At 47.0% G+C, this 24,738-nt stretch overlaps 1 protein-coding gene across 2 annotated transcripts in view; it reads left to right on the forward strand.

Moving 5' to 3' along the window:
• mcts1 (MCTS1 re-initiation and release factor) overlaps positions 1-24,738 on the forward strand; it is a 64,575-nt gene that overhangs the window by 3,495 nt on the left and 36,342 nt on the right. Inside the window, exon 2 of one of the 2 annotated variants that reach the window (XM_070882666.1) lies at positions 22,077-22,132. The exons of the other annotated variant lie outside the window; for it this stretch is intronic. The gene's annotated coding sequence lies outside the window, so the exon portion shown is untranslated. The remainder of the gene's footprint in view (positions 1-22,076; positions 22,133-24,738) is intronic. 2 annotated transcript variants of the gene reach the window in all.

A 24,738-nucleotide genomic window follows, 5' to 3' on the forward strand; every position in this document is an offset into this window, starting at 1 on the left:
CAGCAGGAGAGAGGACAGCATCACGAAGGTGAATTCTAGCCATGCCACTTGTGCTGTGTCTTGGACCGAGTGCTCAATGATCAGCATCAGGGAAAACCTGACAGTATCAGGTAGGTCCTGAAGACCTGAAAGATGACCACCTGAAACTATTGGAGGCCACTTTCCATCGTTCTCTCTAAACGGACCTGAAGGCTTGAAGGCTAGTAATCTAAGTATCCATTGTGGATGCACTGACTAGACTAGAGGTCTCTCTATAGGTGTAACAGATGCAGATGTTCATGGTGCTATCACACTCACCAGGCAGTCCTGTATGATGTTGAATCCGTCTTGGATATTGGCACTGAGGATGACGTTGGACTCTGCCGTGACCACTGCCATCTGCTGTGGTCCTCCAAGATAGTTCTCAGTGTCTGCATGTGATTGTTCTGCTTATCCAACATCCTTTTTAGAGTAGGGCCTCAGAGATCTGTGACTGGGGCTGATATATGCAGAGACTCTGCCCTTCCCACACTGTCAAATTCCACTTTCACCTCTGACATCTCTGAAGCTGTGAGGGTAATGAATGAAGGAGTGCAACACATATACTGTAGTGGTTTACCTTGTCAGTTCTGGTGAGTTCCTTCGACTACATTTTGCACTTGCAAAGGAGCCCTGTGGTTCAAAGAGGTGGCACTCACTGATACAGCCACCTCTCCACAAAGTCTGCACTACATTCTTGGCAGGTCTCTAGTATCCGGTCGATAAAAAACTATTTCTCCTGCTCTGTATCTCTGTTAGAAGGACAAGCTGGTCCAACTCCCTGACGTTTGATGCATGGTCCTTTCATCTGCCTGCCATGCTTGTTACCCAGGTTGCCTGACTTAAGAACATAAGAACATGAGAATTAGGAACAGGAGTAGGCCATCTAGCCCCTCGAGCCTGCTCCGCCATTCAATAAGATCATGGCTGATCTGGCCGTGGGCTCAGCTCCACTTACCCGCCCGCTCCCCATAACCCTTAATTCCCTTATTGGTTAAAAATCTATCTATCTGTGACTTGAATACATTCAATGAGCTAGCCTCAGCTGCTTCCTTGGGTAGAGAATTCCACAGATTCACAACCCTCAGGGAGAAGAAATTCCTTCTCAACTCCCCGACCAGTGGAAACAAACTCTCCGACTCTATCTTGTCTATCCCTTTCATTATTTTAAATGTTTCTATAAGATCACCCCTCATCCTTCTGAACTCCAACGAGTAAAGACCCAGTCTACTCAATCTATCATCATAAGGTAACCCCCTCATCTCCGGAATCAGCCTAGTGAATCGGCTCTGTACCCCCTCCAAAGCCAGTATATCCTTCCTTAAGTAAGGTGACCAAAACTGCACGCAGTACTCCAGGTGGGGCCTCACCAATACCCTATACAGTTGCAGCAGGGCCTCCCTGCTTTTGTACTCCATCCCTCTCGCAATGAAGGCCAACATTCCATTCGCCTTCCTGATTACCTGCTGCACCTGCAAACTAACTTTTTGGGATTCATGCACAAGGAGCCTTCCGCGAGAGGTGGGCACCGGAGGGAGTGGAGTGCATCATCACGCCGGGCAACCAAATTTTAATTTGATTTTACATTTTAGGGTTTAATTTGATTTAATTGCCGGTGCTTTTAGTGTCGCCCTCCCCTTTTATAGGGGGCACTGGGGAAAAATTGTGATTTTAGTGCCCAAAAAAAAAGAAAGAAAAACACAAAAAAATAACCAAAAAAAAGGAGAAGAAAAAAAGGGGCCTTGTAAATGTCTGGTGTGTCACCCAGGTCGGGTGGCACGGTTTAATGTTTTTTGTTTTGCAGATAAACTCCAAAAAGAGTTTCATGCACAAGGAAGCCTGGCGGCGAACTGGCAGGAGCTGGAGGCCAAGGTCGGCGCTCGCCTAGGGCGCTGGACAGGACTGCTCCGAGTGCTGTCCTACAGGGGTCGAGCGCTAGTCATAAACCAGCTGGTGGCCGCAATGTTGTGGTACCGGCTGGTCACTTTGACCCCTCCCCCTGCGTTTGTCGCCAAAATACAGAAGAAGCTGGTGGACTTCTTCTGGAACAACAGGAAGCACTGGGTCTCTGCCGCGGTCTTGAGTCTCCCACTTGAGGAGGGCGGTCAGTCGTTGGTGTGCGTCAGCGCCCAGCTCGCGACTTTCCGTCTTCAGACCCTGCAGAGATACCTTTACGTCGAGCCCCCTCCTAGGTGGTGTGCTCTGGCGAGGTATTTCTTCCGCCAGCAGCTCGACCTCAATTATGACACGCAGCTCCTGTTTGTGAACTTGGGGGGTGCCAGGACCGCCCTCCGGGAGCTGCCTGTCTTTTACAGGGAACTCATCAAGGTCTGGAACAAAGTCTCCACCAAGCGCAGCTCTCCGCCGGCTGGAGTGGCGGCCGTCCTGCAGGAACCGCTGCTCGGGAATCCGTACCTCCACGGCCGAGGCTCCATGTGGCGGTCGGAAGAGAGGGCTGTGGCTGGTGAGGTGACCAGGGTCAGGGACCTGCTCGATGGCGGAGGAGCGGGCTGGATGGCGCCAGTCACGCTGGCGCGGCGCCTAAATTCTGCCAACGTCCGCCGCGCGGCCGATGCCATCGAGTCGCTAAAAACAGCTCTGGGCCCTGACTCCGTTAGGTGTATCGAGGAGGCTCAAGCACGTGGGGAGATCCCGTCCGAACTGACCCCCGTCCGGACGGAATTCCTCATCGGCGCCAAACCCCGGAACCTCCCTCGGGGACCGGCGCCTCACAACTTGAGCCGCCTCGGGGAAATCCCCTCCGTGCCTTTCAGTTCCGCGCGGAGGGGTTTCCTGTACGGGCTGCTCCTGCACACCCTCAACTTTGCCATCCTCGCCGGCCGTCCGGACACGCCATGGCGTACCATCTTGCCGTCCGGAGGAGGCGGGGGTCCCCGATGGAGGGCACTCTACGCAGGGGTCCTCCCACTATTCATCGGGGACTTGGCCTGGAGGGTGGTGCACGGAGCAGTGCCGTGCAACAAATTTTTAAGCCGGTTCACGGACTCCCAAGCCGCCTGCAATTTCTGCGGTCTGGAGGAGTCCGTGTTCCATGTTTTTATTGAATGCACAAGGTTGCAGCCCCTGTTCCACTATTTGAAGGGGCTGCTCCTGAAATTCTGGCTGCACTTCAGTCCCACTCTCCTGATCTTTGGGCACCCTGTGCGGAGGGGAGCGGGTAGGTCTGAGGGCCTCCTCGTAGGACTGCTCCTGGGCACGGCCAAGGGTGCCATCAGCCGGTCCAGGCAGCGGGCGGTCGAGGGGGTCGTTCAACCTGACTGCCTGCCTCTCTTCCGCTCTTACATCCGATCCAGGGTGTCCTTGGAGATGGAGCACGCGGTGTCCACCGGTACGCTCGCGGCCTTCCGCGAGAGGTGGGCACCGGAGGGACTGGAGTGCATCATCACGCCCGGCAACCAAATTTTAATTTGATTTTACGTTTTAAAGTTTAATTTGTTTTAATTGCCGGTGTTTTTAGTGTCCCCCTCTCCTTTTATAGGGGGCACTGGAAAAATTTGATTTTAGCGCCAAAAAAAAAAAAAAAAAAAAAAAAAAGGGCTTGAAAATGTCTGCTGTGTCACCCAGGTCGGGTGGCACAGTTTAATGTTGTTTATGTTTTGCAGGTAGACTCCTAAAAGAGTTTCATGCACAAGGAGCCTTCCGCGAGAGGTGGGCACCGGAGGGAGTGGAGTGCATCATCACGCCGGGCAACCAAATTTTAATTTGATTTTACATTTTAGGGTTTAATTTGATTTAATTGCCGGTGCTTTTAGTGTCGCCCTCCCCTTTTATAGGGGGCACTGGGGAAAAATTGTGATTTTAGTGCCCAAAAAAAAAGAAAGAAAAACACAAAAAAATAACCAAAAAAAAGGAGAAGAAAAAAAGGGGCCTTGTAAATGTCTGGTGTGTCACCCAGGTCGGGTGGCACGGTTTAATGTTTTTTGTTTTGCAGATAAACTCCAAAAAGAGTTTCATGCACAAGGAAGCCTGGCGGCGAACTGGCAGGAGCTGGAGGCCAAGGTCGGCGCTCGCCTAGGGCGCTGGACAGGACTGCTCCGAGTGCTGTCCTACAGGGGTCGAGCGCTAGTCATAAACCAGCTGGTGGCCGCAATGTTGTGGTACCGGCTGGTCACTTTGACCCCTCCCCCTGCGTTTGTCGCCAAAATACAGAAGAAGCTGGTGGACTTCTTCTGGAACAACAGGAAGCACTGGGTCTCTGCCGCGGTCTTGAGTCTCCCACTTGAGGAGGGCGGTCAGTCGTTGGTGTGCGTCAGCGCCCAGCTCGCGACTTTCCGTCTTCAGACCCTGCAGAGATACCTTTACGTCGAGCCCCCTCCTAGGTGGTGTGCTCTGGCGACGTATTTCTTCCGCCAGCAGCGCGACCTCAATTACGACACGCAGCTCCTGTTTGTGAACTTGGGGGGTGTCAGGACCGCCCTCCGGGAGCTGCCTGTCTTTTACAAGGAACTCATCAGGGTCTGGAACAAAGTCTCCACCAAGCGCAGCTCTCCGCCGGCTGGAGTGGCGGCCGTCCTGCAGGAGCTGCTGCTCAGGAATCCGCACCTCCACGACCGAGGTTTTATGTGACGGTCGGAAGAGAGGGCTGTGGCTGGTGAGGTGACCAGGGTCAGGGACCTGCTCAATGGCGGAGGAGCGGGCTGGATGGTGCCAGGCACGCTGGCGCGGCGCCTAAATTCAGCCGACGTCCGCCGCGCGGCCGAAGCCATCGAGTCGCTAAAAACAGCTTTGGGCCCTGACTCCGTTAGGTGCATCGAGGAGGCTCAAGCACATGGGGAGATCACGTCCGAACTGACCCCCGTCCGGACGGAATTCCTCATCGGCGCCAAACCCCGGAACCTCCCTCGGGGGCCGGCGCCTCACAACTTGAGCCGCCTCGGGGAAATCCCCTCCGTGCCTTTCAGTTCCGCGCGGAGGGGTTTCCTGTATGGGCTGCTCCTGCACACTCTCAACTTTGCCATCCTCGCCTGCCGTCAGGACACGCCATGGCGTACCATTCTGCCGTCCGGAGGAGGCGGGGGTCCCCGATGGAGGGCACTCTACGCAGGGGTCCTCCCACTATTCATCGGGGACTTGGCCTGGAGGGTTGTGCACGGAGCAGTGCCGTGCAACAAATTTTTAAGCCGGTTCACGGACTCCCAGGCCGCCTGCAATTTCTGCGGTCTGGAAGAGTCCGTGTTCCATGTTTTTATGGAATGCACGAGGTTGCAGCCTCTGTTCCATTATTTGAAGGGGCTGCTTCTGAAATTCTGGCTGCACTTCAGTCCCACTCTCCTGATCTTTGGGCACCCTGTGCGGAGGGGAGCGGGTAGGTCCGAAGGCCTCCTTGTAGGACTGCTCCTGGGCACGGCCAAGGGTGCCATCAGCCGGTCCAGGCAGCGGGCGGTCGAGGGGGTCGTTCAACCTGACTGCCTGCCTCTCTTCCGCTCTTACATCCGGTCCAGGGTGTCCTTGGAGATGGAGCACGCGGTGTCCACCGGTACGCTCGCGGCCTTCCGCGAGAGGTGGGCACCGGAGGGACTGGAGTGCATCATCACGCCCGGCAACCAAATTTTAATTTGTTTTAATTGCCGGTGCTTTTAGTGTCCCCCTCCCCTTTTATAAGGGGCACTGGAAAAAATGTGATTTTAGCGCCCAAAAAAAAAAGAAAAACACAAAAAAAAACCACAAAAGAAAAAAAGGGCCTTGAAAATGTCTGCTGTGTCATCCAGGGCGGGTGGCACGGTTTAATGTTTATGTTTTTTTCAGGTAAACTCAAAAAGAGTTTCATGCACAAGGACCCCCAGGTCCCTCTGCACCGCAGCATGTTGTAATTTCTCCCCATTCAAATAATATTCCCTTTTACTGTTTTTATTCCCAAGGTGGATGACCTCACACTTTCCAACATTGTATTCCATCTGCCAAACCTTAGCCCATACGCTTCTCCAAATCTCTTTGCAGCCTCTCTGTGTCCTCTACACAACCCGCTTTCCCACTAATCTTTGTGTCATCTGCAAATTTTGTTACACTACACTCTGTCCCCTCTTCCAGGTCATCTATGTATATTGTAAACAGTTGTGGTCCCAGCACCGATCCCTGTGGCACACCACTAACCACCGATTTCCAACTCAAAGGACCCATTTATCCCGACTCTCTGCTTTCTGTTCGCCAGCCAATTCTCTATCCATGCTAATACATTTCCTCTGACTCCGCGTACCTCTATCTTCTGCAGTAACCTTTTGTGTGGTACCTTATCGAATGCCTTTTAGAAATCTAAATACACCACATCCATCGGTACACCTCTATCCACCATGCTCGTTATATCCTCAAAGAATTCCAGTAAATTAGTTAAACATGATTTCCCCTTCATGAATCCATGCTGCGTCTGCTTGATTGCACTATTCCTATCTAGATGTCCCGCTATTTCTTCCTTAATGATAGTTTCAAGCATTTTCCCCACTACAGATGTTAAATTAACCAGCCTATAGTTACCTGCCTTTTGTCTGCCCCCTTTTTTTAAACAGAGGCGTTACGTTAGCTGCTTACCAATCCGATGGTACCTCCCCAGAGTCCAGAGAATTTTGGTAGATTATAACGAATGCATCTGCTATAACTTCCGCCATCTCTTTTAATATCCTGGGATGCATTTCATCAGGACCAGGGGACTTGTCGACCTTGAGTCCCATTAGCCTGTCCAGCACTACCCCCCTAGTGATAGTGATTGTCTCAAGGTCCTCCCTTCCCACATTCCTGTGACCAGCAATTTTTGGCATGGTTTTTGTGTCTTCCACTGTGAAGACCGAAGCAAAATAATTGTTTAAGGTCTCAGCCATTTCCACATTTCCCATTATTAAATCCCCCTTCTCATCTTCCAAGGGACCAACATTTACTTTAGTCACTCTTTTCCGTTTTATATATCTGTAAAAGCTTTTACTATCTGTTTTTATGTTTTGCGCAAGTTTACCTTCGTAATCTATCTTTCCTTTCTTTATTGCTTTCTTAGTCATTCTTTGCTGTTGTTTAAAATTTTCCCAATCTTCTAGTTTCCCACTAACCTTGGCTACTGTATATGCCATTGTTGCCATGACTCTTTTGAGCAGCAGCAGGTTATTACATTCTGTTAGTGCACCAGGTCTCTGCCTCTCCTATAGGTATTTTCTGACCCCCACCTACTCATCTCATAAGAAATTGGAGCAGGAGTAGGCCATTTGGCCCCTCGATCCTGCTCCGCCATTTAGTAAGATCACGGCTGATCTGATCTTGGCCTCAACTCCACTTCTTTGCCTGCCCCCCATAACTTTTGACTCCCTTATCATTCAAAAATCTGTCTATCACCACCATAAATATATTCAATGACCCAGCCTCTACAGCTCTCTGGGGTAGAGAATTCCAAAGATTCACGACCCTCTCGGAAGAAATCCCTTTGCAGATTCTTTGCGTCCTCCTCACAACTTGCTTTCCCACCTATCTTTGTATCATCAGCAAAGTTGGCTACATTACACTCGGTCCCTTCATCCAAGTTATTAATATAGATAATATATACTACCCTCCTATTCCCGACTCTCCCCCTCAATCCCTCCAGATATTTCCCAGTGTGCCGCCTTCTAGCCTTTCATGGCCAATTCTGGACCTAATTGTCAGTGTCAGCCGTGGCTCAGTGGGTAGCACACTCTGAGTCAGAAGGTTGTGGGTTCAACTCCAGGGACTTGAGCACATAAATCTAGGTTGACACTCCAGTGCAGTGATGAGGGAGCACTGTACTGTTGGAGGTGCCATCTTTCAAAGGAGACGTTAAACCGAGGCTTCTCTGCTCTTTTAAGTATACGTAAAAGATCCCATGACACTATTTCGAAGAAGAGCAGGGGAGTTATCCCCGGTGTTCTGGCCAATATTTATCTGTTAATCAACATCACTAAAACAGATTATCTGGCCATTATCACATTGCTGTTTGTGGGACCTTGTGCGCAAATTGGGTGCCGCATTTCTCACATTACAACAGTAACTACACTCCAAAAGTACTTCATTGGCTGTAAAACACTTTGAAACGTCCGTCGTTGGGAAAGGCATTATATAAATGCAAATCTTTCGAAATCCCACCTCTTGCCCACTTTTCCAATCCCTGGATTAGTTGAAATGTTACAACTATTTTGGTAGAAACTTTCATTCAAGTGCCCCCCTTTTTTTTTTTGAGGGCACCAAAACCCACAAATTAACAATTAAACATAAAAGGGAACCTTTGTCAAATCAAATCAAATTAAAATTCTGTTCCCGGTTGAAATGATGCACTCCAGTCTCTCCGGCGCCTACCTCTCGCGGAAGGCTGCGAGCGAGTTGAAATGTTACAATCTGCATATTTAAATTGTCTGATCCCACAATTTGCGGTGCAGAAAAACACGATGGCCTTAAGGTAGATGAAAGTCCTACTCCGTCTCAGTTCTGATGGTGCAATGGAACTGTCAGAATTTTGGGACCCTTGTATACATGCGTCAATTAAACTTTTGGAGTACAGTGATTGTTATGTAGGCAATCACAGCATCCTCCACAGCAGATGATGGATCTGCTCATTTTTTTGGGTGGTCATGGTTAATGGAGGAATGTTACCTAGGCACTGGATGGACTTCTTGGTCTTCTTTCAATAGCACCATGGAATTTTTAGCATCTGGCTGAACAAAACCTCAGTTAAACATCTGTTCTGAAGGACATCACCTCCACTTGTATCAGCCTGAATTATGCACTCAAATCCTGGTGTAGGGCTCAAACCCACAACCTTCTGATCCAGCAGTGACAGTATTATCAACTGAGCCAAACTGACATAGATACAAACATACAAAATTAATGGAAAAGAGAAGACCAACTAGTCACTCGAGCTCGTACCATATTGTCGTGTTGCAACTAAGCATCATGAGTCCTTAAGCTCTCCAACCACCAGCCGATGTAGAATCTTACAGCACAGATCCTCTGCAAGATCCTGCAAATCCCCTGGGAGGACAGACGCACCAACATTTGCATCCTCGATCAGGCCAACATCCCCAGCATTGAAGCACTGACCACACTCGACCAGCTCCGTTGGGCGGGCCACATTGTTCGCATGCCTGACACAAGACTCCCAAAGCAAGTGTTCTACTCTGAACTCCTGCACGGCAAGCGAGCCCCAGGTGGGCAGAGGAAACATTTCAAGGACACCCTCAAAGCCTCCTTGATAAAATGCAACATCCCCACTGACACCTGGGAGTCCCTGGCCAAAGACCGCCCTAAGTGGAGGAAGTGCATCCGGGAGGGCGCTGAGCACCTTGAGTCTCATCGCCGAGAGCATGCAGAAAGCAAGCGCAGGTAGCGGAAGGAGTGTGTGGCAAACCAGTTCCACCCACCCTTTCCTTCAACGACTGTCAGTCCCAACTGTGACAGAGACTGTAATTCCCGTATTGGACTGTTCAGTCACCTAAGAACTCACTTTTAGAATGGAAGCAAGTCTTCCTCAATTTCCTCTGATGATGATGATTCCAGCACAGAAGGAGGCCATTTGGTCTACTGTGCCAGTCCCAGCTCTTTGAAAGAGCAATCCATTTAGTCCCATTCCCGGTTCTTTCCTCATAACTCGGCAGATGTTTCCTTTACAATTCCCTTTTGAAAATTACTATTGAATCTGCTTCCACCACCTTTTCAGGCAGTGCATTCCAGATCATAACAACTCGCTGCGTTAAAAAAAATTATCCAAATCTCCTCTCTGGTTCTTGTCTCCTAGGAAAGGTTAAAAAAAATTGATTTTTTAAAAACCTAGGTCAATTCAGGGAAAAACAAATTCTGGGAACTTCCTTACCAAAATCATGAAGGGTTTTGACGGAGTAAATAAAGAGAAACTGCTTCCACTGGCAGAAGAGTCGGTAACCAAAGGACACAGATTTAAAGTTATTGGCAAACGAGCCAGAGGAGATTATGAGGAGAAATGTTTTTACACAATTAATTATTATGATCAGAAAAGCACTGCTTGAAAGGGTAGTGGAAGCAGATTTAATAGTAAATTTCAAAAGAAAATTGGATAAGTACTTGAAGGAGAGAAAATTGCAGGGCTATGGGGAAAACATTGGAGTGGGACTAACTCTTTCAATGAGTTGGCACAGGCAAGATGTGCCAAATGGCGGCCTCCTGTGCTATAAGATTGTATGAGTGTATTCTATGATAACCCCTAAAGGCAATCAGATGGAGTTGCAGGAGACCACACTGACCATGAGACATCTCACCCAAATGCACAAAAACTTAATGCAAGCAGAATTCTGAACATTAAAAATAAATCTTACCAAGACCCTTGGTTTCTGGAAGCTCACTGTTCACCTAGATGAAGTGCAATGAAAAGGCAGTTTGCTGTTTGTTAAATTGATATTTGAAGAGACTGTGTTAAATTATGGAAGCAAGTTAAATTCTGTTCTCTGCAGCCGAGAGCATGAGTCCTGAAGTTTCTGTTGCCTGCCCGTTGCCAGGGTTAAGGACATCTCTAGGCTGGAGAGGAACTTGGAGTGGAGGGAGAAGATCCAGTTGTTGTGGTCCACGTAGGTACTAACGACATAGGTAGAACAAAAAGAGATTCTACTGAGGGAATATGAGCAGCTAGGGACTAAATTAAAAAGCAGAACCACAAGGGTATTAATCTCTGGATTACTACCTGAGCCGCGGGCAAATTTGCATAGGGTAAATAGAATCAGAGAGATGAACGCGTAGCTCAGAGATTGATGTGGGAGGAATGGGTTTCAATTCATGGGGCACTGGCACCAGTACTGGGATAGGAGGGACGGACTCCACTTGAACCAAGCTGGGACCAGTGTCCTGGCGAATCGAATAACTAGGACTGTAGATGGGGCTTCAAACTAAATAGTGGGGGGGAGGGATCTGGTGAGCGGAAATTAAAAAAAGGCAAAGAGAAAGGAGAAGGCAAAAGTGCAGGGTGGCGGTAGGGGTAATGATAACCAGAGTGGGACAAGTAGGGACAGAGTGTATACGTATAAGACAAAATTAAAAGCTCTATATCTGAACGCTCAAAGCATTCGTAACAAGATAGATGAGTTGACAGCAACCATTACAGAGACGTGGTTGCAAGGTGACCAAGACTGGGAACGAAATATTCTGGGGTATTTGCCATTTCCTAAGGATAGGCAGAAAGAAAAAGGAGGTGGGGTAGCTCTGTTAATAAAGGATGAAATCAGTGCAGTCGTAAGAAATGAAATTGGCTCAGAAGATCAAGAAGTAGAATGAGTATGGGTGGAGTTAGAAACATAGAAACTAGGTGCAGGAGTAGGCCATTCGGCCCCTCGAGCCTGCACCACCATTCAATAAGATCATGGCTGATCATTCACCTCAGTGCTCCTTTCCTGCTTTCTCTCCATACTCCTTGATCCCTTTAGCCATAAGGGCCATATCTAACTCCCTCTTGAATATATCCAATGAACTGGCATCAACAACACTCTGCGGTAGAGAATTCCACAGGTTAACAACTTTCTGAGTGAAGAAGTTTCTCCTCATCTCAGTCCTAAATGGCCTACCCCTTATTCTAAGACTGTGTCCCCTGGTTCTGGACTTCCCCAACATCGAGAACATTCTTCCTGCATCTAACCTGTCCAGTCCCGTCAGAATCTTATAAGTTTCTATGAGATCCCCTCTCATCCTTCTAAACTCCAGTGTTTAAATGCCCAGTTGATCCAGTCTCTCCTCATATGTCAGTCCCGCCATCCTGGGAATCAGTCTGGTGAACCTTCGCTGCACTCCCTCAATAGCAAGAACGTCCTTCCTCAGATTAGGAGACCAAAACTAAACACAACGTTCCAGGTGAGGCCTCACCAAGGCCATGTACAACTGCAGTAAGACCTCCCTGCTCCTGTACTCAAATCCCTTTGCTATGAAGGCCAACATACCATTTGCCTTCTTCACTGCCTGCTGTACCTGCATGCCAACTTTCAATGACGGATGAACCATGACACCCAGGTCTCGTTGCACCTCCCCCTTTCCTAATCTGCCGTCATTCAGATAATATTCTGCCTTTGTGTTTTTGCCCCCTAAATGGATGACCTCACATTTATCCACATTATACTGCATCTGCCATGCATTTGCCCACTCACCTAACCTATCCAAGTCACCCTGCAGCCTTTTGGCGTCCTCCTCACAGCTCACACCGTCACCCAATTTAGTGTATTCTGCAAACTTGGAGATATTACACTCAATTCCTTCATCTAAATCATTAGTGTATATTGTAAAGAGCTGGGGTTCCAGCACTGAGCCCTGCGGCACTCAACTAGTCCCTGCCTGCCATTCTGAAAAGGACCCGTTTATCCCTACTCTCTACTTCCTGTCTGCCAACCAGTTCTCTATCCACATCAGTACATTACCCCCAATACAATGTGCTTTGATTTTGCACACCAATCTCTTGTGTGGGACCTTGTCAAAGGCCTTTTGAAAGTCCAAATACACCACATCCACTGGTTCTCCCTTGTCCACTCTACTAGTTACATCCTCAAAGAATTCCAGAAAATTTGTCAAGCATGATTTCCCTTTCATAAATCCATGCTGACTTGGACCGATCCTGTCACTGCTTTCCAAATGCACTGCTATTTCATCTTTAATAATTGATTCCAACATTTTCCCCACGACTGATGTCAGGCTAACTGGTCTATAATTACCTATTTTCTCTCTCCCTCCTTTTTTAACCAGTCGTATTACATTAGCTACCCTCCAGACCATAGGAACTGATCCAGATTCGATAGACTGTTGGAAAACGAATGCATCCACTATTTCTATGGCCACTTCCTTAAGTACTCTGGGATGCAGACTATCAGGCCCTGGGGATTTATCGGCATTCAATCCCATCAGTTTCCCCAACATAATTTCCTGACTAATAAGGATTTCCTTCAGTTCCTCCTTCTCGCTAGACCCTCGGTTCCCTAGTATTTCCGGAAGGTTATTTGTGTCTTCCTTCATGAAAACAGAACCAAAGTATTTGTTTAACTGGTCCGCCATTTCTTTGTTCCCCATTATAAATTCACCTGATTCTGACTGCAAGACACCTACGTTTGTCTTCACTAATCTTTTTCTCTTCACATATCTATAGAAGCTTTTGCAGTCAGTTTTTATGTTCCCAGCAAGCTTCCTCTCATACTCTATTTTCCTCCTCCTAATTAAACCCTTTGTCCTCCTCTGCTGTGTTACAAAATTCTCCCAGTCCTCAGGTTTGCTGCTTTTTCTGGCCAATTTATATGCCCCTTCCTTGGATTTAACACTATCCTTAATTTCCCTTGTTAGCCACGGTTGAGCCACCTTCCCCGTTTTATTTTTACTCCAGACAGGGATGTACAATTGTTGAAGTTCATCCATGTGATCTTTAATTGTTTGCCATTGCCTATCCACCGTCAACCCTTTAAGTACCTTTCGCCAGTCTATTCTAGCCAATTCACGTCTCATACCGTCGAAGTTATCTTTCCCCAAGTTCAGGACCCTTGTGTCTGAATTAACTGTGTCACTCTCCATCTTAATAAAGAATTCTACCATATTATGGTCACTCTTCCCCAAGGGGCCTCGCACAACAAGATTGTTAATTAGTCCTTTCTCATTACACATCACCCAGCCCTCTAGTTGGTTCCTCGACATATTGGTCAAGAAAACCATTCCTAATACACTCCAGGAAATCCTCCTCCACCGCATTGCTACCATTTTGGTTAGCCCAGTCAATATGTAGATTGAAGTCGCCCATGATAACAGCTGTACCTTTATTGCACGCATCCCTAATTTCTTGTTTGATGCTGTCCCCATCCTCATTACTACTGTTTGGTGGTCTGTACACAACTCCCACTAGCGTTTTCTGCCCTTTGGTATTCTGTAGCTCCACCCATACAGATTCCACATTATCCAAGCTAATGTCCTTCCTTACTATTGCATTAATTTCCTCTTTAACCAGCAACACCACCCCACCTCCTTTTCCTTTCTGTCTATCCTTCCTAAATGTTGAATATCCCTGGATGTTGAGTTCCCAGCCTTGGTTACCCTGGAGCCATGTCTCCGTGATGCCAATTACATCATATCCGTTAACTGCTATCTGCGCAGTTAACTCGTCCACCTTATTCCGAATACTACTCGCATTGAGGCACAGAGCCTTCAGGCTTATCTTTTTAACACCCTTTGCCCCTTTAGAATTTTGCTGTAATGTGGCCCTTTTTGCTTTTTGCCTTAGGTTTCTCTGCCGTTCACTTTTACTTTTCTTCTTTCTATCTTTTGCTTCTGCCCCCATTCTACTTCCCTCTGTCTCCCTGCATAGGTTCCCATCCCCCTGCCAAATTAGTTTAATCCCTCTCCAACAGCACTAGCAAACTCTCCCCCTAGGACATTGGTTCCGGTCCTGCCCAGGTGCAGACCGTCTGGTTTGTACTGGTCCCACCTCCCCCAGAACTGGCTCCAATGTCCGAGGAATTTGAATCCCTCCCTTCTGCACCACTCCTCAAGCCACATATTCATCTGAGCTATCCTGCGATTCCTACTCTGACTAGCAGTGAGTCATCTGAATTAGATACAGTTTAAAAAGAGGTAGCTCATGCAGAGCACGGAGTGCAGCAGCAAAGAGTGGCATTCGTGAGTTTGGTAAGTGGGTGAGTTTGAAAGGTTATTCTCTTTAAACCATTTGGAGGCTGGAGTAAATTGTTAGTGGCAATTGCCAGTAGCTTCCAAATAAGTAGCAGTTTAATTTAAAGGGGAAAAATTAAATAGTTGGGAATCTTTCAGGTTTAGGCAGAGAAAAACAAGGTAACTCTCCAGTAGGAGGCAATTAGCAGCTAGTTAAAACCAGTTCTGTAAACAACTGACCAGTAGTGAGTCATCTGACCTCGATACAGTTTAAAAAGAGGCAGCTCGTGCAGAGCACGGAGTGCAGCAGCAAAGAGTGGCATTCGTCAGTTTGGTAAGTGGGTGAGTTTGGGCAAGTGGGGGTAGCAGGTGCTGTTTTGTCTTGTTTTTCCGACCAGTGCTGACACTAGAGCAGCTGATAAGGAGTGCGAGAGTAGGAGGCAGAGGCCCAGAGACCAGCCCAACCAGCTGCAGACAAAGATAGAGGGGTGCGAAATCGGGAGGTGACGTCACAGCCAAGCTGGTAAGTGGTTGGCTGTTTAACTGGTAAGTATAACTCTCTTTTAGACTGACTTTTAGATTGGTTTAATTGGCAGTGAACTACTAAGTAGCTGTTTGGTGTTTAAGTAAATTTTAGTCAGTAAATAAATTAAGGGTTAAGTCATGACAGGAGAGCTCGGACCCATGTCATGCTCCTCCTGTGCTATGTGGGAAGTCAGGGACACTGACTAATATGTGTGCAGGAAGTGTGTCCAGCTGCAGCTCCTGGCAGACCACATGACGGCACTGGAGCTGCGGATGGACTCACTCTGGAGCATGCGCGATGCTGGGAATGTTGTGGATAGCACATTTAGTGAGTTGGTCACACCGCAAGTAAGGGTTAGGACAGATAGTGAATGGGTGACCAAGAGACAAGGCAAGAGCAGGAAGGTAGTGCAGGAGTCCTCTGCGGTCATCTCCCTCCAAAACAGATATACCGTTTTGGATACTGTTGGGGGAGATGACTTACCAGGGGAAGGCACCAGCAGCCAGGTTCATGGCACCATGGGTGGCTCTGCTGCACAGAAGGGCGGGAAAAAGAGTGGGAGAGCTATAGTGATAGGGGACTCTATTGTAAGGGGAATAGATAGGAGTTTCTGCGTGCGCGTCCAGGATGGTATGTTGCCTCCCTGGTGCAAAGGTCAAGGATGTCTCGGAGCGGCTGCAGAGCATTCTGGAGAGGGAGGGTGAACAGCCAGTTATTGTGGTACATGTAGGTACCAACGATATATGTCGGAAGCAGGAAGAGGTCCTACAAGCTGAATTTAGGGAGCTAGGAGTGCAATTAAAAAGTAGGACCTCAAAGGTAGTAATCTCTGGATTGCTACCAGTGCCATGTGCTAATCAGAGTAGAGGGAGCAGGATAGTTAGAATAAATACGTGGCTTGAGCAGTGGTGCAGAAGGGAGGGATTCAAATTCCTGGGACATTGGAATCAGTTCTGGGGGAAGTGGGACCTGTACAAAAGGAACGGTCTGCACTTGGGCAGGACTGGAACTGATGTCCTGGGGCTAACATTTGCTAATGCAGTTCGGGAGTGTTTAAACTAACATGGCAGGGGGATGGGAACCTATGCAGCAAGACAGGGCGAAGTAATATGGAGTCAGAAACAGAAGGTAAAAAGCAATAGTGGAAGGCCGAGTAAACAAAGGCAAGAAACAAAAAGGGCCACACTACATCATAATTCTAAAAGGACAAAGGCTGTTAAAAAAAATCAAGCCTGAAGGCTTTGTGTCTTAATGCAAGGAGTATCCGTAATAAGGTGGATGAATTAACTGTGCAAATAGATGTTAACAGATATGATGTGATTGGGATTACAGAAACGTGGCTCCAGGATGATCAGGGCTGGGAACTCAACATCCAAGGGTATTCAACATTCAGGGAGGATAGCATAAAAGGAAAAGGAGGTGGGGTAGCATTGCTGGTTAAAGAGGAGATTAATGCAATAGTTAGGAAGGATATTAGCTTGGATGATGTGGAATCTATATGGGTAGAGCTGCAGAACACCAAAGGGCAAAAAACGTTAGTGGGAGTTGTGTACAGACCTCCAAACAGTAGTCGTGATGTTGGGGAGGGCATCAAACAGGAAATTAGGGGTGCATGCAATAAAGGTGCAGCAGTTATCATGGATGACTTTAATATACATATAGATTGGGCTAACCAAACTGGAAGCAATACGGTGGAGGAGGATTTCCTGGAGTGCATAAGGGATGGTTTTCTAGACCAATATGTCGAGGAACCAACTAGGGGGGAGGCCATCTTAGACTGGGTGTTGTGTAATGAGAGAGGATTAATTAGCAATCTCGTTGTGCGAGGCCCCTTGGGGAAGAGTGACCATAATATGGTGGAATTCTACATTAGGATGGAGAATGAAACAGTTAATTCAGAGACCATGGTCCAGAACTTAAAGAAGGGTAAATTTGAAGGTATGAGGCATGAATTGGCTAGGATAGATTGGCGAATGATACTTAAGGGGTTGACAGTGGATTTAGAGACCGCATGGATGAACTACAACAATTGTACATCCCTGTCTGGTGTAAAAATAAAAAAAGGAAGGTGGCTCAACCATGTCTATCAAGGGAAATCAGGGATAGTATTAAAGCCAAGGAAGTGGCATACAAATTGGCCAGAAATAGCAGCGAACCTGGGGACTGGGAGAAATTTACAACTCAGCAGAGGAGGACAAAGGGTTTGATTAGGGCAGGGAAAATAGAGTACGAGAGGAAGCTTGCAGGGAACATTAAGACGGACTGCAAAAGTTTCTATAGATATGTAAAGAGAAAAAGGTTAGTAAAGACAAACGTAGGTCCCCTGCAGTTAGAATCAGGGGAAGTCATAACAGGGAACAAAGAATTGGCAGACCAATTGAACAAGTACTTTGGTTCGGTATTCACTAAGGAGGACACAAACATCCTGCTATAAAAGGGGTCAGAGGGTCTAGTAAGAAGGAGGAACTGAGGGAAATCCTTATTAGTCGGGAAATTGTGTTGGAGAAATTGATGGGATTGAAGGCCAATAAATCCCCAGGGCCTGATGGTCTGCATCCCAGAGTACTTAAGGAGATGGCGTTGGAAATAGCGGATGCATTGACAGTCATTTTCCAGCATTCCATAGACTCTGGATCAGTTCCTGTGGAGTGGAGGGTAGGCAATGTAACCCCACTTTTTAAAAAAGGAGGGAGAGAGAAAACAGAATTATAGACTGGTCAGCCTGACATCGGTAGTGGATAAAATGATGGAATCAATTATTAAGGATGTCATAGCAGCGCATTTGGAAAGAGGTGACATGATAGGTCCAAGCCAGCGTGGATTTGTGAAAGGGAAATCATGCTTGACAAATCTTCTGGAATTTTTTGAGGATGTTTCCGGTAGAGTGGACAAGGGAGAACCAGTTGATGTGGTGCATTTGGACTTTCAGAAGGATTTTGACAAGGGTCCCGCACAAGAGATTAATGTGCAAAGTTAAAGCACATGGGATTGGAGGTAGTGTGCTGACGTGGATTGAGAACTGGTTGGCAGACAGGAAGCAAAGAGTAGGAGTAAATGGGTACTTTTCAGAATGGCAGGCAGTGACTAGTGGGGTACCGCAAGGTTCTGTGCTGGGGCCCCAGCTGTTTACATTGTACATTAATGATTTAGACAAGGGGATTAAATGTAGTATCTCCAAATTTGCAGATGACACGAAGTTGGGTGGCAGTGTGAGCTGCAAGGAGGATGCTATGAGGCTGCAGAATGACTTGCATCGGTTAGGTGAGTGGGCAAATGCATGGCAGATGCAGTATAATGTGGATAAATGTGAGGTTATCCACTTTGGTGGTAAAAACAGAGAGACAGACTATTATCTGAATGATGACAGATTAGGAAAAGGGAAGGTGCAATGAGACCTGGGTGTCATGGTACATCAGTCATTGAAGGTTGGCATGCAGGTACAGCAGGCGGTTAAGAAAGCAAATGGCATGTTGGCCTTCATAGCGAGGGGATTTGAGTACAGGGGCAGGGAGATGTTACTACAGTTGTACAGGGCCTTGGTGAGGCCACACCTGGAGTATTGTGTACAGTTTTGGTCTCCTAACTTGAGGAAGGACATTCTTGCTATTGAGGGAGTGCAGCGAAGGTTCACCAGACTGATTCCCGGGATGGCGGGACTGACATATCAAGAAAAACTGGATCAACTGGGCTTGTATTCACTGGAGTTCAGAAGAATGAGAGGGGATTGCATAGAAACGTTTAAAATTCTGACGGGTTTAGACAGGTTAGATGCAGAAAGAATGTTCCCAATGTTGGGGAAATCCAGAACCAGGGGTCATAGTCTAAGGATAAGGGGTAAGCCATTTAGGACCGAGATGAGGAGAAACTTCTTCATCCAGAGTGGTGAACCTGTGGAATTCTCTACCACAGAAAGTTGTTGAGGCCAATTCACTAAATATATTCAAAAAGGAGTTAGATGTAGTCCGTACTCCTAGGGGGATCAAGGGGTATGGCGAGAAAGCAGGAATGGGGTACTGAAGTTGCACGTTCAGCCATGAACTCATTGAATGGCGGTGCAGGCTCGAAGGGCCGAATAGCCTACTCTGCACCTATTTTCTATGTTTCTATGTTTTTATGCACTGGTAATAATCTTGAGATTACTACTTTTGAGGTCCTACTTTTTAATTTAGCTCCTAGCTCCCTAAATTTGTCTTGTAGGACCTCATCCCATTTTTTTACCTATATCGTTGGTACCTATAAGCACCACGACAACTGGCAGTTTATCCTCCCTCTGCACCGAGACATCCTTGACCCTTGCACCAGGGAGGCAACATACCATCTTGGAGTCTCGGTTGCAGCCGCAGAAACGTCTATGTATTCCCCTTACAATAGAATCCCCTATCACTATAGCTCTCCCACTCTTTTTCCTGCCCTCCTGTGCAGCAGAGCCACCCACGGTGCCATGGTCTTGGCTGCTGCTGCCCTCCCATGATGAGTCATCCCCTCAACAGTACCCAAAGCGGTGTATCTATTTTGCAGTGGGATGACCGCAGGGGACCCCTGCACTACCTTCCTTCCACTGCTGTTCCTGTTGGTCACCCATCCCCTATCTAGCTGTGTAACCTTTACCTGCGGTAAGGCCAACTCACTAAACATGCTATTCACGACATCCTCTGCATCATGCGTGCTCCAGAGTGAATCCATCCGCAGCTCCAGTGCCACAATGCGCTCTGTCAGAAGCTGCAGCCAGATACACTTCCTGCATATGTCGCCGTTAGGGACACTGGAAGCGTCCCTGACTTCCCACATAATACAGGAGGAGCATAACATGTGTCCGAGCTCTCCTGTCATGACTTAACCCTTAGATTAACTTAATTAAATAATTAGATAAGTAATAAGGGGAAATTAACTTAATTAAATAATTAGATAAGTAATAAGGGGGAAAAGTCACTGGTGGGAGTGGTCGACAGGCCCCCAAACAGAGCAGAAATCAAGAAATAATGGGGGCTTGTAAGAAAGGTACATCAATAATCATGGGCGATTTTAATGTTCATATTGATTGGACAAATCAAATTAGAAATGGTAACCTTGAAAAAGAGTTCATAGAGTGTATGCAGGATGGTTTCTTAGAACAATACGATGTGGAACCAGCCAGGGAGCAAACTATTTTAGATCTGGTAATGTGTAACGAGTCTGGATTAATTAGTGATCTTGTAATGAAGGATCTTCTTCGGAAGATAGAATTTCAAATTCAGTTTGAGGGTGAGAAAACTAGGCCTCTTTCTCGTGTCCTGAACTTAAATAAAGGTAATTACAAAGGTATGAAGGCAGAGTTGGTTAAAGTGGACTGGAAAAATATATTAAAGGGTAAGACCTTAGAAACGCAGTGGCAAACATTTAAGAAGATATTTCATATCTCTAAGCAAAGATTTATTCCAGTGAGAAATAAAGATGCTAAGAGAAGGATGAACCATCCCTGGATAACTAAGGAAGTAAAGGATGGTATCAAATTGAAAACAAAGGCATACAATGTTGCGAAGGACAGTGGAAGGCCAGAGGATCGGGAAATTTTTAGAAACAAGCAAAGAATGACTAAAAAAAATTATAAAGACCGACAAGACAGATTATGAGACTAAACTAGCAAGAAATATAAAAACAGACAGTAAGAGTTTCTACCAGGTATATAAAAAGGAAACGAGTCGCTAAAGTAAACGTTGGTCCCTTAGAGAATGGGACTTGAGAATGAATCATGGGAAACAGAAATGGCATAGACTTTGAACAAATATTTTGTATCGATCTTCACGGTAGAGGACACTAAAAACATTCCAATAATAGATAATCAAGGAGCTATTGCAGGGGCCGGGGGTGGGGGGAGCACTTAAAACAATCACTATCATTCGAGATAAATTACTAGGCAAACTAGTGGGACTAAAGGCAGACAGGTCCCCTGGACCTGATGGCATGCATCCTAGGGTCTTAAAAGAAGTGGCTGCAGAGATAGTGGATGCATTGGTTGCAATCTACCAAACTTCCCTGAATTCTGAAGAGGTCCCAATCGATTGGAAAACTGCAAATGTAATACCTCTATTTAAGAAAGGAGGGAGACAGAAAGCAGGAAACTATAGACCAGTTAGCCTAACATCTGTCATTGGGAAAATGCTGGAGTCCATCATTAAGGAAGTAATAACAGGACATTTAGAAAATCAGATTGCAATCAAGCAAAGTCAGTATAGTTTTATGAAAGAGAAATCATGTTTGATAAATTTGCTGGAGTTCTTTGAGGATGTAACAAGGAGAGGTGGATAAAGGAGAACCAGTTGATGACATATATTTGGATTTCCAGAAAGCATTTGCCACACAAAAGATTTGTATGTTTCTGTAAACAATTATTTGACTTAATAGAGTATGGGAACAGGGAACTAAATTTTAAACAACGAACCTCATCCTTGGCTGCAAAAAAAAAAATCAAAACTGGGTAAGGGCGAGGAAATTGCAAAATTCATGTGCAGTCACCCAAAAACAAAAAGTGCTATAAGGATCATCCTGTTTGTAGCTTGTGCTCTGCTTGGCTCAGTTGGTAGTACTTTCATCTCTGAGACAATAGGTTGTGGGATCAAACCCTGCATCAGAACCAGGCTGGCAATCCAATGCAGTAGTAATATTCCTTGTTCAAGTGGATATTAAAGGTCCTATTGCACTATTTGAAGATGTGTGGAATTCTCCTGGTCAATGTTCCTCCCTGATTCAATATTACCAAAAACAGATTACTTCATTGCTGATCATGGGATTAACAACAGATTACCTCATTGCTGATGATGGGATCTTGTTATTTCTAGTTGCTTAGATAACAACAGTCAACTGCACTTTAAAGTAGCCAATATTTGTGAAGTGTTTTTGAGATTGTATTTCTTTTTGATCTCCCATCAGTATTTCTGACAACAGGTTTTGCTTCCCATTATGACAGGGAATCTGTAGCTATTTGGATTAGTGGTACTAACAAGATCAGGACTTAGTCAGAAGGTAAGAGCACATGGGAAATCATACATTTAATCATCAGAATTTTGACCATGTGTCCACTTGTCAGCATTTGCTATCAAAAATCAGTGCAACTGGGCTCGCCCCCCTCCCCACTGCAAAACACTGCTGTCTCCTTCACACTCGTACTCCTGCTGTGATCGATGCTCTGATAAGCTGTGGCTAGGAATTCTCACAACATTGAGAATTCTAGCTAGCAGTGGCCCAAATTTGGAGCAGTTACCTTGTACTGTCTCCTCCCACAGCACCATCTTCATTGTAATTGTAGTGTCCTTACACCTTACGATAGAATCACACGAGGCATGTACTGCAGACAAGGTCACTCTATGACCTGAACCTTTATTCCCAGGACCAAGAAGTGATGACTCTGGACCTCCCTTTATATACCTGGATGACCAGGTGAGGAGTGTCTCCCACAAGTTCACCCCCTGTGGTCAAGATGTGCATTACTCAGGTGTATACAGTGTACAGTGTTGTTACATAAAGGTTACAGTTATGTGAAGGTTACAAACATGACATCACCTCCCCCCCACGTCTTTGTGTCAAAGATTGAGTATTTTCAGGTGGTCGACGCTCTCTCGTGGAGCGCCGCAGTTGGGGCTCTGGTGGTTGGGCCTTGGCATGCGTGTCTGTCACCTGAGGTGATTCCGGCCTGTCCGGGCTGGCCGCAGGGACTGTGCATGCTGCTGAATGTCCTTGTTGCTCGTTCACTGGCAGTGGTGTGGGTGACATCTCATGATCTTCCTCAGGTTCCTCAGTGTCCATGCTGAACCTTTTCTTTACTTGGTCCAGATGTTTGCGGCATATCTGCCCATTGTTAAGTCTGACCACTATGACCCTATTCCCCTCTTTGCCAATTACAGTACCCTCAAGCCACTTGGGTCCCAAAGCATGATTGAGAACAAATACAGGGTCATCAATTTCTATGCATCTCCCCACTGAGTTGTGATCATGGCACTCAATTTGGGATAAGCGCTTGCCCTCAACAATGTCTGACAGGTCTGAGTGAATGTGGGACAGCCACGTTTTAAGCGTGCGTTTCATGAGTAGTTCCACGGGCGAGACCCATGAGCGAATGCGGGCGGGACCTATAGCAGTGTAGTGTATGTAGGCACCTTTAGTAATGACTCCACGAGGCAGGGAATGGTCTTAATCTCTGCAGGCTTGCAGTCTTTTATTGGCAGCTCCTGTGTGTTCCTTTTCATACTAGGTTACCTGCCGTGTGCAGGTAACCCCTGGGTCTCCAGCAACAGCACCCTCTAGTGTACCGGTAAGGTGTGTACAGTACAAGGGCACATTCAATGTTGCATACAGTGTTACAGACATCACATAGTAAACAGGCATGCATACACAACAATACTCCCCCCCCCTGAGCATTTTTCATATCCTAGTTGTCATGACCAGGGGAGGTGATCAGTGGTGGGCTATGGGAGGTTGTGGTGAGGGTTGTGTGGTTGCCAGGTGTGACTCCTGTGCTTGAGGCTGGCCTCGTACGTTTCCCCTCCCTCACACACAAACCAAGTGGGTGTCACTGTTGTGGGATCCCTCGGGGAGGTAGCCACGGCAGCAGTGGTGTGTATACACTGTGATGTGGGTAGTTATGGGCAGGGCCACAAGACTGGGTGGGCTCCCTGTCCACCAATGGGGATGAGGGTCAGGTCATCCCGGGGTTTGCCAGGGAAGCTGAAGGGTAATGGCCTCATGCTCCTGGTGTTGGCCCTGATGGCCAGGGGCTGTAGGGCTGGTCTGGTGCAGGTTGCCATTGGTGGTGGCTGGGCTGCTCATTGACCACTGTCCCTGTAGTGGGTCTGCTCCCACTGCCTGTGTGTGTGTCCTGCAAGGGGCATCACATTCGTTCCAAAGGTCCAGGCTACATGGTCAGGTAACCTGCTGGACCTGGGGGTCTCCCACAGGGGGATTCCATTGGCATCAGCATGGTCCCTATAGGACCCAATGTCCTTTGGCAGATTCCGACCGGTATACATGACACCTTGGCTCTGATCACACATAGTCGAGCCTGCATTATACATTCTAGCATCACTTTTGGGTGTCATGGTTTCAACAGACATGGTTACATTCGGCATTCCACAATCTCTATCATTATTGTTAAGCATAATAAACTTGTTCTTAACCTTACTGACCTGCATTCATCTCATTAGTCACATTAGTTAAACCAGCATCACAACTCATGGTTACATTGCATACATTTTCATACTTGCACCCTTTAATTGCATCTTTGGCTTTAAAGGCCGTGTACTCAAATAGTTGGAACATCCCCTTTAAATTTTTTTGGTTACTGGTCTCCTTTAAGGGAGCTTTCAAATCCGATTGGCCGCTCGATGTCACATGATGCTCCTCCATGTTGACCCGTGGCATGGAGGAGGCCATTTTGAATGCAGGTCTGCTGCAGCCATTTTGTGGTCTTGTTGCAGGCAGGCTGTGGTGCTCTTTTCTTCCACATGCTTGTGGTGCTGCAGTCATTCTGTGGTCTTACTGCAGGCAGGCTGTGGTGGTCTTTTCTTCCACAGCACCAATTCGCCTGATGTGGACCCGGTTCATCCAATTCCTGCCCAGCAGCGTGGGACCGTCGC

Source organism: Pristiophorus japonicus, chromosome 6, assembly GCF_044704955.1.
Source record: "Pristiophorus japonicus isolate sPriJap1 chromosome 6, sPriJap1.hap1, whole genome shotgun sequence".
NCBI lineage: Eukaryota > Metazoa > Chordata > Chondrichthyes > Pristiophoridae > Pristiophorus > Pristiophorus japonicus.